This window comes from Chiloscyllium plagiosum, unplaced genomic scaffold, assembly GCF_037043375.1.
Source record: "Chiloscyllium plagiosum isolate Xiang-an unplaced genomic scaffold, Cpla_swu_hap1 HiC_scaffold_13, whole genome shotgun sequence".
NCBI classification, from domain to species: Eukaryota; Metazoa; Chordata; class Chondrichthyes; order Orectolobiformes; family Hemiscylliidae; genus Chiloscyllium; species Chiloscyllium plagiosum.
Genome location: NW_028270151.1, coordinates 87249095 through 87267174, shown reverse-complemented (window position 1 = coordinate 87267174; position 18080 = coordinate 87249095). Strand labels below are relative to the sequence as shown.

Genomic DNA, 18080 nt, shown 5'->3' with positions numbered 1-18080 from the left:
GGGGAGTCATTTAAGATGGGGAAGAAAAGAGAAATGTAGTTGTAATCAGGGATAGTATAGTCAGGGGAATAGATACTGCTCTCCAGGGCCAGGATCGAGAGTTCCAGAGGCCGTGTTGCGAGTGTGGTGCCCGAGTTCAGGATATCTCATTTGGGCTGCAGAGGAACTTGGAATGGGAGAGGAAAGATCCAGTTGTTGTGGTGCACATCGGTATCAACTATAAACGTAGAAAGAGGAAAGAGGTTCTGCTGAGGGTATATGAACAGCTAGGGGCTAAATTAAAATACAGAACTTAAAAGATAGTAACCTCCAGTTCAGTACCTGACCCACAAGCTAATTGGCACAGGGTCAACAAGATTAAAGAAGGAAACATGTGGGAGAAATGGGTTCAGATTCATGGGCCATTATCACCAGCACTGGGAAAGGAGGGAGGTGTTCCGATGGAATGGGCTCCACCTGAATCATGCTGGGCCCACAGCCATAGAGTTATACAGAATGGAAACAGACCCTTTGATCAAACCAGTCCATGCTGACCATAAACCAAAACTAAACTAGTCCCACACGTGCCTGCGCTTGGCCCATATCCACCAAACAGTTCCTATTTGTGTAATTAGCTAAATATTTTTTAAACTTTGTGACTGTAACCACATCCATCACTTCCTCTGGAAGTTCATGCAACACATGAATTACTCTCGTGTGGAACAAAATTGCCTCTCATGCATTTTTAAAATATTTTTCCTTTCACCTTAAAGTTAAGCCCCCAAATCTTGAAATCCTCCACCTGAGGGAAAAGACACTCGCCATTCACCTTATCTATATCCTTCATGATTTTATAGACCTGTATAAGGTTATCTCTTGACCTCCTGAGCTCCAGTGAAAAACGTCACAGTCTATTCAGCCTCATAACTCAAACCCTTCATTCCTAGCAATTTGCTGGTGAATCTCTCTTGAGCCCTCTCCAGCTTAGTAATATCCTTCCTATAACAGGGGGATCAGAAGTGAGCACAGTATTCCAGAAGAGGCCTCTCCAACATCCTATACAACCTCAACACAATGTCCCAACTCCTATACTCGAAGCTCTGAGCAATGGAGGCAAACATACTAAACATCTTCCGAACCACCCCATCTATATGTGATGAAAACATCAAACAATTATGTACCTGAGTCCAAAGGTTTTTCTGATCTGCAACATTACCTAAGAGTTGAAAAATGTGGTGCTAGAAAAACACAGCAGGCCAGGCAGCATCCGAGGAGCAGGAGAATCGACGTTTCAGGCATAAGCCCTTCTTCAGGAATGAGGATGGTGTGCTGCCCGAAACGTCGATTCTCCTGCTCCTCGGATGCTGCCTGGCCTGCTGTGTTTTTCCAGCATCACATTTTTCAACTCTGGTACTCCAGCATCTGCAGTCCTCACTTTCCCCTAACATTACCTAAGACCCTACATTTAATTGTATAAATTGTGCCTTTGTTTATTTTACCAAAAAACAATACCTTGCAAATTCCTACCAAATTACATAAGCAGGGCTGTAGATAGAGCTTTCAGTAAATAGTTAGGGGTGAGTTCAGTTGTATAGAAAATTATAGTAAATGTTAAACGTGAGAAAATCTCAGTAGAGGTTATTAAAGTTTCCAGAACAGGTAATAGGACAGAGAGTATGGAAAGATCAGGAATCTAACTTCATGCACAACAGGTAAAGGGGACAAAGATGAGAAGGGGACAGTCAATGTAGGATTGACGGTGTTGTACTTAAGTACATGCAGTACACCAAGCAAGGTAGATGAGCTTGGAGCTCAGATGTAAATTGGTAGGTATGGTGTTGTGGGCTGCAAGAGGATTAGGGCTGGGAACTAAATGTCCGAGGATCTATGTTCTATCGAAAGGATAGGTTAAAAGTGGATAAATCCCCAGGACCTGATCAGGTGTACCCGAGAACTCTGTGGGAAACTAGAGAAGTGATTGCTGGGCTTCTTGCTGAGATATTTGTATCATCGATAGTCACAGGTGAAGTGCCGGAAGACTGGACGATGGCAAACGTAGTGCCACTGTTTAAGAAGGGCAGTAAAAGACAAGCCAGGGATCTATAGATCAGTGAGCCTGATGTCGGTGGTGGGCAAGTTGTTGGAGGGAATCCTGAGGGACAGGATGTACATGTATTTGGAAAGGCAAGGACTGATTCGGGATAGTCAACATGGCTTTGTGTGTGGGAAAACATGTCTCACAAACTTGATTGAGTGTTTTGAAGAAGTAACAAAGAAGGTTGATGAGGGCAGAGCAGTAGATGTGATCTATATGGACTTCAGTAAGGCGTTTGACAAGGTTCCCCATGGGAGACTGATTAGCAAGGTTAGATCTCACGGAACACAGTGAGAACTAGCCATTTGGATACAGAACTGGCTCAAAGGTCGACGACAGAGGGTGGTGGTGGAGGGTTGTTTTTCAAACTGGAGGCCTGTGACCGGTGGAGTGCCACAAGGATTGGTGCTGGGCCCTCTACTTTTTGTCATTTACATAAATGATTTGGATGCGAGCATAAGAGGTACGGTTAGTAAGTTTGCAGATGACACCAAAATTGGAGGTGTAGTGGACAGCGAAGACGGTTACTTCAGACTACAACAGGATCTGAACCAGATGGACCAATGGGCTGAAAAGTGGCTGATGGAGTTTAATTCAGGTAAATGCGAGGTGCTGCATTTTGGGAAAGCAAATCTTAGCAGGACTTATACACTTAATGGTAAGGTCATAGGGAGTGTTGCTGAACAAAGAGACCTTGGAGTGCAGGTTCATAGCTCCTTGAAAGTGGAATTGCAGGTAGATAGGATAGTGAAGAAGGCATTTGGTACGCTTTCCTTTATTGGTCAGAGTAGTGAATACAGGAGTTGGGAGGTCATGTTGCAGCTGTACAGGACATTGGTTAGGCTACTGTTGGAATATTGCGTGCAATTCTGGTCTCCTTCCTATTGGAAAGATGTTGCGAAACCTGAAAGGGTTCAGAAAAAATTTACAAGGATGTTGCCAGGGTTGGAGGATCTGAGCTACAGGGAGAGGCTGAGCAGGCTGGGGCTGTTTTCCTGGAGTGTCAGAGGCTGAGGGGTGACCTTATAGAGGTTTACAAAATTATGAGGAGCATGGATCAGGTAAACAGACAAAGTTTTTTCCCTGGGGTCAGGGAATCCAGAACTAGAGGGCATAGGTTTAGGGTGAGAGGGGAAAGATATAAAAGAGACCTAAGGGGCAACTTTTTCATGCAGAGGGTGGTACATGTATGGAATGAGCTGCCAGAGGATGTGGTGGAGGCTGGTACAATTGCAACATTTAGGAGGCATTTGGATGGGTATATGAATAAGAAGAGTTTGCAGTGATATGGGCCGGGTGCTGGCAGGTGGGACTAGATTGGGTTGGGATATCTGGTCGGCATGGACAGGTTGGACCGAAGGGTCTGCTTCCGTGCTATACATCTCTATGACTCTATGATAGGCAGACGGTCAAGATGGGGAATGGGTGCCTTGTTTGTAAATTGAGACCAAGAAATGACTTAGAATCAGGATGCATAGAATCTGTATGGCTAGAGTGACAGAACTGCAAAAGAGAAATGGTCGCTATGGGAATTATGTACAGGCTTCCTAACTGTAGTCAGAATGTGAGGGATCAAATGAATCAGGAGATAGAAAAGGCACTATTAAAATGATCATGGAGGATTTCAATATAAAGGTGGACTGAGAAAATCAAGTTAGGAATGGATCCCAAGGAAAGGAATTTATGGAATGTCTACAAGACCGTTTTGTTTGGAGTAGTTTGTGATAGAGACCACTAGGGGATCAGCAATTCTGGATTTGGTGATGTGTAATGAGGCAGACCTGATTAGGGAGCTTAAGGTAGTAACCCCGAAGGGGCAATGACCATAATATGATAGAATTCACCATGCAGGTTGAGGGGGAAATAACTGGAATCAGATGGAACAGCATTCCAATTGAACATAGAACAGAGAACATAGAACAGTACAGCACAGTACAAACATTTCAGCTCTCAATGCTGTGCAGATCTTTTATCCCACTCTAAGATCAAACTCAGTGACATACCTTCATTGTACTATCATCCATGTGCTTATCCAAGACTGGAGTAAATGTCCCTAATGTATCTGACTGTACTATGACTGCTGGTAGCGCATTCCACCCATCCACCACTCTGTGTAAAGAACGTACCTCTGACATCTCCCTTAAACCTTTCTCCAACCATCTTAAAATTATGCCCCTTTTTGATAACCATTTCTGCCCTGGGAAAAAGTCTTTGACTATCCATTCTATCTATGCCTCTCAGCATCTTATACACCTCTATCAAGTCACTTCTCATCCTTCTTAGCTCCAATGAGAAAAGCCTTAGCTCCCTCAACCTTTATTTGTAAGACTTGCCCCCCAATCCAGGCAGCATCCTGGTAAATCTCCTCTAAAGTTTCCACATCCTTCCTATAATGAGGCAACCAGAACTGAACACAATATTCCAAGTGCGGTCTAAACAGGGCCTATAGAGCTGCAGCATAACCTCGCAGCTCTTAAACTCAATCCTCCTGCTAATGAAAGCCAATACACCATACACCTTCTTACCAACCTTATCAACTTAGGTGGCAAATTTGAGGGATCTATGTACCTGGATCCCATGATCCCTCTATTCGTCTACACTGTCAAGAATCCTGCCTTTAACATTGTGTTCTGTATTCAAATTTGATATCCTGAAATGAATCACTTCATACTTTTCCAGGTTGAACTCCATCTGCCACTTATCAGCGTAGTTCTGCATCCTGTCAATGTTCCGTTGCAACCTGCAACTGTCCTCCACACTATCCACCACTCCACCAACCATCATGTCATCAGCAAACTTACTAACCCACACATCCACTTCCTCATCTAAGTCATTTTTAAAAATCACGAAGAACAGAGGTCCCAGAACTGATCCTTCTGGAACACTACGGTTCATTGAGCTCCAGGCTGAATACCTTCTATCTACTATTACCCTCTGTCTTTTATGAACCAACCAATTCTGCATGCAGACAATCAAATTTCCCTGTATCCCATGCCTCGTTACTTTCTGAATGAGCTTATCATGGTGAACCTGACCAAATGCCTTGCTAAAATCATGTCCAATAATTTACCCACCACAGACATAAGACTGACTGGTCTGTAATTCCCAGGATTATCCCTATACCCTATCTTGAACAGAGGAATAACATTTACCACCCTCCAAGCACCTGGCACAACTCCAGTGGACAGTGAGGACGCAAAGATCATCGCCAAAGGTGCAGTAATCTCTTCCCTTGCTTCCTGTAGGAACCTTGTACATATCCCATCTGGCCCAGGGAACTTATCTATCCTTATGTTTTTCAAAATTTTCAGCACATCCTCCTTCTTAACATCAACATGTTCGAGCATATCAGCCTGTTTCACAGTGTCCTCACAAAGGTCAAAGTGCCTCGTAGTAGTGAATGCGCAAGTAAAGTATTCATTAAGGACCTCCCCTACCTCCTCCAACTCCAGATGCAAATTCATTCCACTATCCCTGATTGGCTCTACTCATAGGGAAAAACATGAATTGCAGATCCTGGAAACCAGAGTTTAGATTAGAGTGGTGCTGGAAAAGCACAACAGTTCAGGCAGCACCCGAGGAGCAGAAAAATCAACATTTCGGGTAAAAGCCCTTCATCAGGAATAGAGGCAGAGTGCCTGAAGGGTGGAGAGATAAATGAGAGGAGGGTGGGGGTGGGGAGAAAGTAGCATAGAGTACAATGGGTAAATGGGGGTGGGGATGGAGGTGATCGGTCAGGGAGGAGGGTGGAAGAAGGTAGCAAAGAGTACAGTGGGTGAATGGGGTTGGGGATGAAGGTGATAGGTCAGAGAGGAGGGTGGAGTGGATAGGTGGAAAGGAAGATAGGCAGGTAGGACAGGTCATGGGGACAGTGCTGAGCTGAAAGTTTCGAGCTGGCGTGAGCTGGGGAGGGGAAATGAGGAAACTGGTGAGGTCCACATTGATGCCCTGGGGTTGAAGTGTTCCAAGGCAGAAGATGAGGTGTTCTTCCTCCAGGCTTCGGGTGGTGAGGGAGTGGCGGTGAAGGAGGCCCAGGACCTCCATGTCCTCGGCTGAGTGGGAGTGCGAGTTGAAATGTTGGGCCACAGGGCGGTGTGGTTGATTGGTGCGGGTGTCCCGGAAATGTTCCCTAAAGTGCTCTGCTAGGAGGTGTCCAGTCTCCCCAGTGTAGAGGAGACCGCATCGGGAGCAACGGATACAATAAATGATATTAGTGGATGTGCAGGTAAAACTTTGATGGACGTGGAAGGCTCCTTTGGGGCCTTGGATGGAGGTGAGGGAGGAGGCTCTACTCTCAGTCTGGCCATCCTTTTGTTCCTCACTTAAGTGTAGAATGCTTTAGGGTTTTCCTTATTCCTACCCTCTAAAGCTTTTTCACACACTCACCTAGCTCTCCTAAGTCCATTCTTCAGTTCCTTCCTGGCTACCTTGTAACCTTCTAGATCCCTGTCTGATCCTTGTCACCTCATCCTTCAGTAAGCTTCTTTCTTTGTCATGACTAGATGTTCCACAGCTCTTGTCACCCAAAGTTCTTTCACTTTACCATCCCTTCCTTGCCTCAGTGGGACAAACCTATCCAGCAGCCGCAGCAAGTGCTCCCTAAGCAGCCTCCACATTTGTGTTGTGCATTTCCCTGAGAACGTCTGTTCCCAATTTAGCTGCCCCAGTTCCTGTCTAAATAGCATTGCAATTCCACCTCCCTCAATTAAATACTTTCCCATACCGTCTGCTCCTATCCCTCTCCATGACTATAGTAAAGGTCAGGCAGTTGTGATCACTATCACTGAAATGCTCTCCCACCAAGACATCTGACACCTGGTCTGGTTCAATGCCAAGCACCAAATCCAATATGGCCTTCCCTCTATTCTACCTCTCGATATATTGAGTTAGGAATCCTTCCTGGACACACCTGACAAAAACTGATCCATCCAAACCATTGAACTAATAAAGTTCCAATCAATGTGAGGGAAGTTAGAATCATGACAACATCCCTGTTACTTCTCCGTCTTTCCAAAATCTGCCTCCCATTCTGCTCCTCCATGTCTCTATTGCTATTGGGGGGTCTGTAGAAAACTCCCAGTAAAATGACTGCTCCTTTCCTGTTTCTGACTTCCACCTATAATGACTCAGTACAGAAACCCTCCTCGACGACCTCCCTTTCTGCAGCTGTCTTACTATCCCTGATTAGCAATGCCACTCCCCCACCTCTTTTACCGCCCTCCCTATTCCTTTTGAAACATCTAAACTTTGAAACATCAACAACCATTCCTGCCCCTGTGATACCCAAGTCTCCATAATGGCCACAAAATCATAGTTCCAAGTACTGTTTCATGCTGTAAGTTTATCACCCTTATTCCTGGTACTTCTTGTGTTAAAATAGATACACTTCAACCCATCACACTGACTGCACCTTTGCCCTATCCTTCCTCTCAGAATCTCTGCAAACTGTATCTGGCTATTCACTGGCTACTCCATCCTCAGATCTATAAGTCCAGTTCCGATCCCCCTGCCAAACGTGTTTAAACCCTCCCTAAGAGCTCTCGCAAACCGTCTGCCCAGAATATTGGTTCCCCTCCAGTTCAGGTGCAACCCATCCTCCTTGTATCGGTCCCACCTTCCCCAGATGGTGTCCCAGTGGTCCACATATCTGAAACCCTCCCTCCTACACCAGCCCTGCAGCCACGTGTTCAGCTGAATTCACTCTCTGTTCCTAGCCTCACTAGCCCATGGCATCGGTAACAATCCTGAGATTACTACTCTGCTCATCCTGCCTTTTAGCTTCCAACCTAACTCCCTGTGCTTTCTTTTCAGGCCCTTAATCTTTTCCTACCAATGTCATTAGTACCGATATGTCCACAGCTGCTGGCTGTTCTCCCTCCCCCTTAAAAATCCTGTAGCCTCAACCCGAGACATCCGTGAAGCCAGCAATCGGGAGGCAACATACTATCCAGGAATCTCGTTCCTAATTTTGGTAACAAGCAAGTTTGACAAAGCAGAGCCTGTGGATGTGACCTCTTTGGATTTTGAGAAGGTCTTTGACAAGCTGCCACCCAGGAAGCTGCGAAATACGATAAGAGCCCATGGTGTTAGCGTCAAGGTACTGGCATGGATAGAGGATTGGCTGACTGGCAGCAGGTAGAGTGGGGATAAAGAGATCTCTTTTAGAATGGCAGCCAGTGATGACTGGAGTTCCACAGAGGTCAGTTTTGGAACGATTCGTCATGTTGAACATTAATGATCTGGATGAAGGAACTGAGGGCATTGATGCTAAGGTTTTAGATGATGCAAAGATAGGTGGAGAGGCAGATAGTTTTGAGGGTGTTGGGATGCTGCAGAAGGACTGCGACAGGCTAGGAGAGTGGGCTAAAAGTGGCAGATGGAAGACAATGTGGGCGGCACGGTGGCACAGTGGTTAGCACTGCTGCCTCACAGCGCCAGAGACCCGGGTTCAATTCCCGCCTCAGGCAACTGACTGTGTGGAGTTTGCACGTTCTCCCCGTGTCTGTGTGGGTTTCCTCCGGGTGCTCCGGTTTCCTCCCACAGTCCAAAGATGTGCAGGGTCAGGTGAATTGGCCATACTAAATTGCCCGTAGTGTTAGAAAAGGAGTAAATGTAGGGGTATGGGTGGGTTTCGCTTCGGCGGGTCGGTGTGGACTTGTTGGGTCGAAGGGCCTGTTTCCACACTGTAATCTAATCTAATCTAAATGTGGGCAAATATGAGATTGTGCACTTTGATAGGAAGCATAGAGGCATAGGTCATGTTCTAAATGAGAAAAGGCTTCAGAAATCAGAAGCACAAAGGAACTTGGGGGTCCTAGCTCAGGATTTTCTCAAGGTCTTAATGCAGGTTCAATTCATGGTTAGGAAGCAAATGCATTGTTAGCATTCATTTCAAGAGTGTTGGAATATAAGAGCTGATGTATACTGCTAAGGCTGTATGAGGCCCTGGTCAGACTGCATTAGGAATATTGTGAGCAGTTTTGGGCCCTGTATTGAAGAATGGATGTTCTAGCACTGGAGGGACTCCAGAGGAGGTTCTCAAGACTGATCCTGGGGATGAAGGGTTTGTCGTATGATCAGCAGTCAGGATTCAATAGAGGTCAGAGGGATGAGGGGGAATCTGCTTGACACTTACAGAATACTGAGAGTCTTGGATAGAGTGGACATGGGGACTCGGAGGACAGGGTAGCACCCAAGGGCACAGACTCAAAGTAAAGGGACGATCCTTTAGTGCTGAAATGAGAAGGAATTTGTTCAGCCCGAGAGTGGTGAATCTGTAGAACTCCTTACTGCAGAATCTGCAAAGGCCAAATCATTGAGTGTATTTAAGACAAAGATAGTAGGTGCTTGATTAATAAGGGGAATAAATTCCTGAATTCTATGCTCATTGTCTTGCTGGATGAGCCCTCCAAGATACCATTCTGATAGTATAGCTGTGACATTCTCCTTAATCAGTAATGCAACTCCCTCACCCTTTCACATCCCTCTGTATCTTGCCTGTAACATCTGAAAGCTGGAACGTTGAGCTGACAGTCCTATCCTTCTCTAAGACTAACACATGCTTGTTGCATGTAACCTGCAACTTCCCCTCCAAGTCACTCACCATCCTGACGTGGAAATATAACACCAGCTTTTAAGCAGACAACATAGCCACCTGGACTCTCCCATTCACTGTTCCCCTCACTATGTTATCCCCTACCACCCCTACATTCTTTCTGACATTCCTCAGTTGAGTGGCTTGCTGTACTGCGATGTCATGACCACTGAGCTCATCATCCTGCATTCTTCATTCTCATCCAAACAAGAGGCAAACCTCAAGCAGTTTGGACAATTACAAAGGCTAAGGCTCCTGGGCTCTTGTCCTATGGGGCAATATGTGTTACTCGTGGTCACACTCTCTGTCATTGACCAACCTCCAAATTTGAAGAGCCTGTCCATATGTGTGTGAGAACCTCCTGGAAGAAACTGTCCTCCTCCCTGATGTGCCACAGTGCCTCCAGCTCAGAAATTCTGAACTGAGGTTCCTGCTGCAGCAAGTCCATCCCTCAAATATGTGTGCCCTGGAACAGCCCGATATTCAGAAACAACCCTCATTCAGCAAACATCATCTGACCTACCATCTCTAAGAGGGGAGTGAATTAATTAATAGTTGTTAAATTATTTATAATTCATACAGCCTAAATATCCCAAAATGTTTTAGCACAGCCAGGAATTATTACAATATAGATGTAATATGCAATATGTAAAATACTGATAAAACTTAGTTTTAAACAATAGTTACAGATTTACCTACTACTTTTGCTGCAAATAATTGGAAAATAAATACTGGGGCTGAAAAACAAGTAGCAGAAAAAGAAATAATTCCTTTCTAGCTTTCACCAAACTCTCCACTCACCACACATTGCTTCTTTCAGGAATCCTTACTTAAAGCATCTCTTTCCAACAGATTGATCACAACAAATTCCCAGAGACCCTCACTTGGCCAGTCTCTCACTCCAGTGAAGTCTCCCTGCACTGACTGTACTCCTTACTGACAGAGTTCTAAAATGCCTTTTCTTATATAAAGCTGTGATAAGTCACTCTAGCCTAGCTCCCCGCTGACAGATACCAACATCGACTCAGGCTCTAACTCAATGCTTTATGTGGGTCAGGGGTTTCAAGAGATTGTCAGATAACCATCACTACTAGCAGCTGCTTGTTTCAAAGAGACATACTCAGATGTAACCAAGTTATTAAATGTGGAACAAAAACAGAAATTGCTGGTGAAGTTCAGCAGGTCTGGTAGCATCTGGAGGAAGAAAGCAGAGTTAATATTTCAAATGTAGTGACTCTTCATCAATACTGTATTATTGAATTTGGAGTTCATTTGATTGTTATGATTCCTGTAGAAATCAACAACTTTGCAAAAATGATTCAACCTTCTAGTACGATGCACCTCTTCCCAGTAAAACAATCTAAAGCTTTGCCTCACTTGTCTCTAACAATATCAATCCATATTCACTGAAAGACTGCAGTAATGGTCATGGATGTTGCCTGAACTGCTGTGCTCTTCCAGCACCGCTAATCCAGAATCTGGTTTCCAGTATCTGCAGTCATTGCTTTTACCCTGCACTAATGGTCAAATGACCCACATTAATTTATCTTGAACTTCAACATATAATTCCCAAATTTAAAGTCTTATCAACCTTATGTTTTCAGATTGGCGACCAATAGCAGCTATTATCATCAAACAAATCAAGCAGCTAGCTCTGTACAATTCCTTATCTTCCCATACCATCCAGCCAAGGGTGTGTTACTAAACAATTCTTTAGGATTCAAAGGTAAGATGATCACATACTTGAATGAGAAAAGCAGAGGGATGGCTTTGTACTCAGGTTCTCGATACACAGATACATTCCCAGTGAATGCTTTCATGAAGAAATAAACTGGTTTGTTTGGGTTTAGAGTAGCTGCTGATTCAATGCTACACATGACCAATGGGAAGGATTTAGTTCACTGGAACTCTGTAAAAACATAACTCCGGGCTCTGTATTTGGATGTGGCTGAGTTTGGCCGAGTAGTTTGCCAGTAAGATTGTAAACTCATTTGTTATTAATACAATTTTATTCAAAGAGGGGTTTAAAAATAAATATACATTGATGGAAAATACTAGTATTCGGGAAAATAATGAAAAGGTTTAACACATCCTCATTATCGATGTTGCTTGATCAATGATTCCTGTGAAAAGAATAATTAAGGACAGAGTAAAAATGCTGTTTTTATCCTCCACATTTTCTGTCTGCAGGAACAGAATGAAATTATTGTCTAGAGTTTACATCAGCTACACTTTAAGTTTGGAAATGAAAAGCAAATCTGAAATGGCATAACAAACAACAGCAAATAGAAATGCTTCCAGCCGGCAGGGAGTTTGCCCCTTGATATACATTGACTCCAGGTGTGTGAGGGCTCCTTGATATTACCATTGGGCGACTCCAGCCTTGACGTCAAGGATTGTCACTTCCACCTCACTTCTGCAATTCTGCTTTCAATGTTTGAGCCAATACTTGACTGAATTCAGGAGATGGCAGAACCCAAACTGAAGGGAGTGGCAAGTTATAGAGTTCTGGAGCACAAGCTTTCAGTATTGTTGCTGAAGTGTTGTCAGGATCCACAGCCTTTGCAGTATCTATTGCCTCCAAATGATTGGTTTTTTTTTCTTTTTTTTTCTTTATTTAACCCCCACACTACCACCTAAGTGCGGTAGTGCTTATTTTTTCCCCAGCACCCATGGTGTGTGTGTGCAGGTGGGAGACACAGTGAAAGACACAAAGTGCACGAATCTTTATTCAATTTCCACCACCAGGAAGATAGGAAAACACCCGGGTGGCCAGTGACAAACACTGCCCTTCACATCAAAGGGCAGTGCTGTGTGATCAAAACAGTGAAGGGGGAGGGTAGGGACTAAATCAAAATAGAATTGGAGGGAGAAATGATGCACTCCACTCCCTGCGGTGCCCACCTCTCCAAATGATTGTTTTTTTTTGTTTTTTTTGAAACACCCGGGTGGCCAGTGACAAACACTGCCCTTCACATCAAAAGGCAGTGCTGTGTGATCAAAACAGTGAAGGGGAGGGTAGGGACTAAATCAAAATAGAATTGGAGGGAGAAATGATGCACTCCACTCCCTGTGGCGCCCACCTCTCCAAATGATTGTTTTTTTTTTTCGTTTTTTTTCTGGAAGATAGGAAAACACCCGGGTGGCCAGTGACAAGCACTGCCCTTCACATCAGAGGGCAGACTCTCCTGTTTCTTTTTTTTTTCGTTTAACCCCCACACTACCACCTAAGTGCAGTAGTGCTTATTTTTTCCCCCAGCACCCATGGTGTGTGTGTGCAGGTGTGAGACACAGTGAAAGACACAAAGTGCACCAATCTTTATTCAAATTCCACCACCAGGAAGATAGGAAAACACCCGGGTGGCCAGTGACAAACACTGCCCTTCACATCAAAAGGCAGTGCTGTGTGATCAAAACAGTGAAGGGGAGGGTAGGGACTAAATCAAAATAGAATTGGAGGGAGAAATGATGCACTCCACTCCCTGTGGCGCCCACCTCTCCAAATGATTGTTTTTTTTTTCTTTTTTTTTTCTGGAAGATAGGAAAACACCCGGGTGGCCAGTGACAGGCACTGCCCTTCACATCAGAGGGCAGAATCTCCTGTTTCTTTTTTTTTTCGTTTAACCCCCACACTACCACCTAAGTGCAGTAGTGCTTATTTTTTCCCCCAGCACCCATGGTGTGTGTGTGCAGGTGTGAGACACAGTGAAAGACACAAAGTGCACCAATCTTTATTCAAATTCCACCACCAGGAAGATAGGAAAACACCCGGGTGGCCAGTGACAAACACTGCCCTTCACATCAAAAGGCAGTGCTGTGTGATCAAAACAGTGAAGGGGAGGGTAGGGACTAAATCAAAATAGAATTGGAGGGAGAAATGATGCACTCCACTCCCTGTGGCACCCACCTCTCCAAATGATTGTTAACATCACGTGGAGTGAATCTGATTGGCTGAACACTGACATCGGTCGTTCTGGGGATCACTGAAGGAGGCTGAGATGGATCATCCTCTCAGCACTTCTGCCTAAAGATTGTTATGACTGTCTCAGCCTTTTTTTTGTGCTGATGTCCTGGGTTTGCCTGGATGGAAATATTTGTGGAGCCACCTCCCCCAGTGAGTTGTTTAACTGTCCACCACCATTCACAACTGGATGTGGCAGCACTGCGGCGTGTAAATTTGATCCATTAGTTGAGAGATTGCTTAGTTCTGGTAATGCTGTTTGGCACATAGGTAGACCTGTTTGGTAGCATCATCACGTTGAGACCTCATTTTTAGGTAGTCTTGGTGGTGCCCATGGCATGCCCTCCTGCATATTCCATTGACCCAGGGTTGATCCCCTGGCTTGATGGTAATGGTTAAGTGGTGGATATGCCAGGCCATGAGGTTGCACGTTGTGCTGGAGTACAATTCAGCTGTTACTGAAAGCCCACAGTGCCTCACATAAACCCAGTCTTGAGCTGCATGGTCTGTTTGAAGTCTATCCCATTTAACATGGTGATGAGCTGTGGATGTCAAGGTGGCTGCCTGTGATTCTGGATCTTTCTGTTTCTGAACACGCCAGCTGCCTGCTATGAAAAGAGGGTGAGGTGTACCTTCCTCTGACTGTCAAAATGGAATTACAGCTCAGTATATCTGAAGGTGTGCCGAGAGGAATCTTAGCTCAGAAATACAAATGCCTCCTTTTGTCAATAAGAAGGGCGATCTGAGGAAGATTTTCATTCCACGGAAAGTCTGGCTCAGGATGTTAGCTGAGCAAAAATCAGCTGACTGTGAGGCTGCAGAAAGGTTCTGTCAAATTTTAACCCTGATCAAATACAGTGAAATGAACTGTTGCTGATGTTTGCTGAATTCTCTCCGGTAAGTATGAGGGAAGCTGGGTTTACTGGTTTAACACACATTAACGATAGAAAATACAACCTGAAAGTGTGCGAATGGTGCATGGACACTGAAAGCTTTTGACAGTTGAGAAGTCAGAGGGTTTTTACAGCTGTTGCATGATTTCTTGTCATTAACACGCAATCACAGGAGAAGGTCTTTTCAAGATAGTTGTCATCGTGTTTTTGTACCAACAGTGAAAGAACATTTCAGAGGTTGGGGGTGCTATTCCATTACTGGACAAATTGTCCTAAACCTGAATTTGTGCACAGGAACATTTTTACCAATTTTCTGTCTCCCAACTTCATGAAGTCAACCTAAGGACCAGGTTGGGGCAGTGTAATCAGGGGGATAGATACTCTTGTCTGTAATTGTGAGCATGAATCGTTAAGGATGTGGTTCCTGCCCAGAGCCAGGGTTAAGGACATCTCCGCACAACAAGAGAAGATCATGGAGGGGGCCGGGAGGGATCCAATTTGTTTTCACTCACATTGGTGCCAGGGACATTCATAGAATGAGAAAGGAGGTTCTGCTGAAAGGTTCTGAACAGTCTGTAGTTCAATTAAACTGCAGAACCTCCAAGGTAATAATCTCAGGATTACTACCTGAGCCACTGGCAAACTAGTAAAGAGCAAATAAAGTTAAGGAGTTATGTGCATGGCTCAAAGATTGGTGTGAGAGGAATGGTTTTCAGATCATGATGCGCACTGGCACCAGTATTGGGGTAGAATGGAGCTGTTCTGCTGGGATTGGCTTCACATGAACGTGGGAGCAGTGTCCTGGTGATTCATATTACCAGGGCTGTAGAGAGGGCATGAAACTAATTAGAGGGGGTAGAGTTTTGGAGAGGGGCAATGTAGGCTGACAAAGGAAGAGGGTACGGCAGTATTACAGGATAGCTATTTGGGTAACAAGACCCAGTGTGGAATAGGAAGGGTCAGCAAACACAAATTAGAGATGCTGCAGTAAATAGTGTCAATACAGGGGGAAAAAGTCAGAAAAAGGTAAACTAATGACTCTTTACATGAATGCATATAATCTGTGGAACAAGGTAAATGAATGAATGATACAAATAGAGGATAGCTGACATGTTCTTGTAGCCAGACTGGAGGCCTGTGACCAGTGGTGTACCACAAGGATCACACTGAGTTCACTGCTCTTCGTCATTTTTATAAATGATTTGGATGTGAACAAAGGAGGTATCAGTGGTAAGTTTGCAGATGACACCAAAATTGGAGGTGTAACGGACAGTGAAGATGGTTGCCTCAGAGTACTACAGGATCTTGATCAGATGAGCCAATAGGCCAAGGAGTGGCAAATGGATTTAAATTTAGATAAATGGAAGGTGATGCATTTTGGGAAGGCAAGTCAGGGCAGGACTTATACACCTAAAGGTAATGGATTAATGGTGCTGGAAGAGCACAGCAGTTCAGGCAGCATCCGATGCTTAGCAGTAAAATCGATGTTTCGGGCAAAAGCTTTACATCAGGAATAAAGGCAGAGAGCCTGAAGCGTGGAGAGATAAGCTAGAGGAGGGTGGGGGTGGGGAGAAAGTAGCATAGAGTTCCACCCTGACCTTAAATTTACCTGGACCATCTCTGACACCTCCCTCCCCTTCCTGGACCTCTCCATCTCCATTAATGATGACCGACTTGACACTGACATTTTTTACAAACCCACCGATTCCCACAGCTACCTGGATTACACCTCTTCCCACCCTACCTCTTGCAAAAGTGCCATCCCGTATTCCCAATTCCTCTGCCTCCGCCGTATCTGCTCCCAGGAGGACCAGTTCCACCACAGAACACACCAGATGGCCTCCTTCTTTAGAGACCGCAATTTCCCTTCCCACATGGTTAAAGATGCCCTCCAATGCACATCGTCCACATCCCGCACCTCCGCCCTCAGACCCCACCCCTCCAACCATAACAAGGACAGAACACCCCTGGTGCTCACCTTCCACCCTACCAACCTTTACATAAACCAAATCATCCGCCGACATTTCTTCCATCTCCAAAAAGACCCCACCACCAGGGATTTTTTTCCTCCCCATCCCTTTCCGCCTTCTGCAAAGACCGTTCCCTCCGTGACTACCTGGTCAGGTCCATGCCCCCCTAACAACCCACCCTCCCATCTTGGCACCTTTCCCTGCCACCGCAGGAACTGCAAAACCTGCGCCCACACCTCCTCCCTCACCTCCATCCAAGGCCCTAAAGGAGCCTTCCACATCCATCAAAGTTTTACCTGCTTATCCACTAATATCATGTATTGTATCCGTTGCTCCCGGTGCGGTCTCTTCTACATTGGGGAGACTGGACGCCTCCAAGCAGAGCGCTTTAGGGAACATTTCCGGGACATCCGCACCAATCAACCACACAGCCCCGTGGCCCAACATTTCAACTCCCCCTCCCACTCTGCCGAGGACATGGAGGTCCTGGGCCTCCTTCACTGCCTCTCCCTCACCACCAGATGCCTGGAAGAAGAACACCTCATCTTCTGCCTTGGAACACTTCAACCCCAGGGCATCAATGTGGGCTTCAACAGTTTCTTTATTTCCCCTCCCCCCACCTCACCCTAGTTCCAAATTTCCAGCTCAGCACTATCCCCATGACTTGTCCTACCTACCTCTCTTCTTTTCCACCTATCCACTCCACCCCCCTCCTTGACCTATCACCTTCATCCCCTCCCCCACTCACCTATTGTACTCTATGCTACTTTCTCCCCACCCCCACCCTCCTCTAGCTTATCTCTCCACGCTTCAGGCTCTCTGCCTTTATTCCTGATGAAGGGCTTTTGCCCGAGATGTCGATTTTACTGCTAAACCTCGGATGCTGCCTGAACTGCTGTGGTCTTCCAGCACCACTAATCCAGAATCTGGTTTCCAGCATCTGCAGTCATTGTTTTTACCTAAAGGTAATGTCGTGGGGGGTGTTGCCTAACACAGAGACCTTGGAGTGCAGGTTCATAGTTCCTTGAAAGTGGAGTTGCAGGTAGATAGGATAGTGAAGAAGGCATTGAGTATGCTTTCCTTTATTGGTCAAAGTCATAGAGCCATAGAGTCATTGAGATTTACAGCATGGAAACAGACCCTTCTGTCAACCCTTCCATACTGACCAGATATCCCAACCCAAACTAGTCCCACATTCCAGCACCCGGCCCATATCCCTCCAAATCCTTCCTATTCATATACCCACCCAAAAGCCTTTTAAATGTTGCAATTATACCAGCCTCCACCACTTCCTCTGGCAGCTCATTCCATACACGTATCACCCTCTGCGTGACAAAGTTGCCCCGTACGTCACTTTTATATCTTTCTCCTCTCACCCAAAACCTATGCCCTCTACTTCTGGACTCCCACAACCCAGGGAAAAGACTTTGCCTATTTATCCTATCCATGCCCCTCATAATTTTGTAAACCTCCATAAGGTTTATCACCCCTCAGCCTCCGAAGCTCCAGGGAAAACAGCCTCAGCCTGTTCAGCCTCTCCCTAGAGCTCAAATCCTCCAACCCGGGCAACATCCTTGTAAATCTTTTC

General features: G+C 45.3%; 1 pseudogene; it reads right to left on the bottom strand.

Moving 5' to 3' along the window:
- Positions 1-18080, bottom strand: part of LOC148148367 (alpha-1,4-N-acetylglucosaminyltransferase-like) — a 141145-nt pseudogene that overhangs the window by 119867 nt on the left and 3198 nt on the right.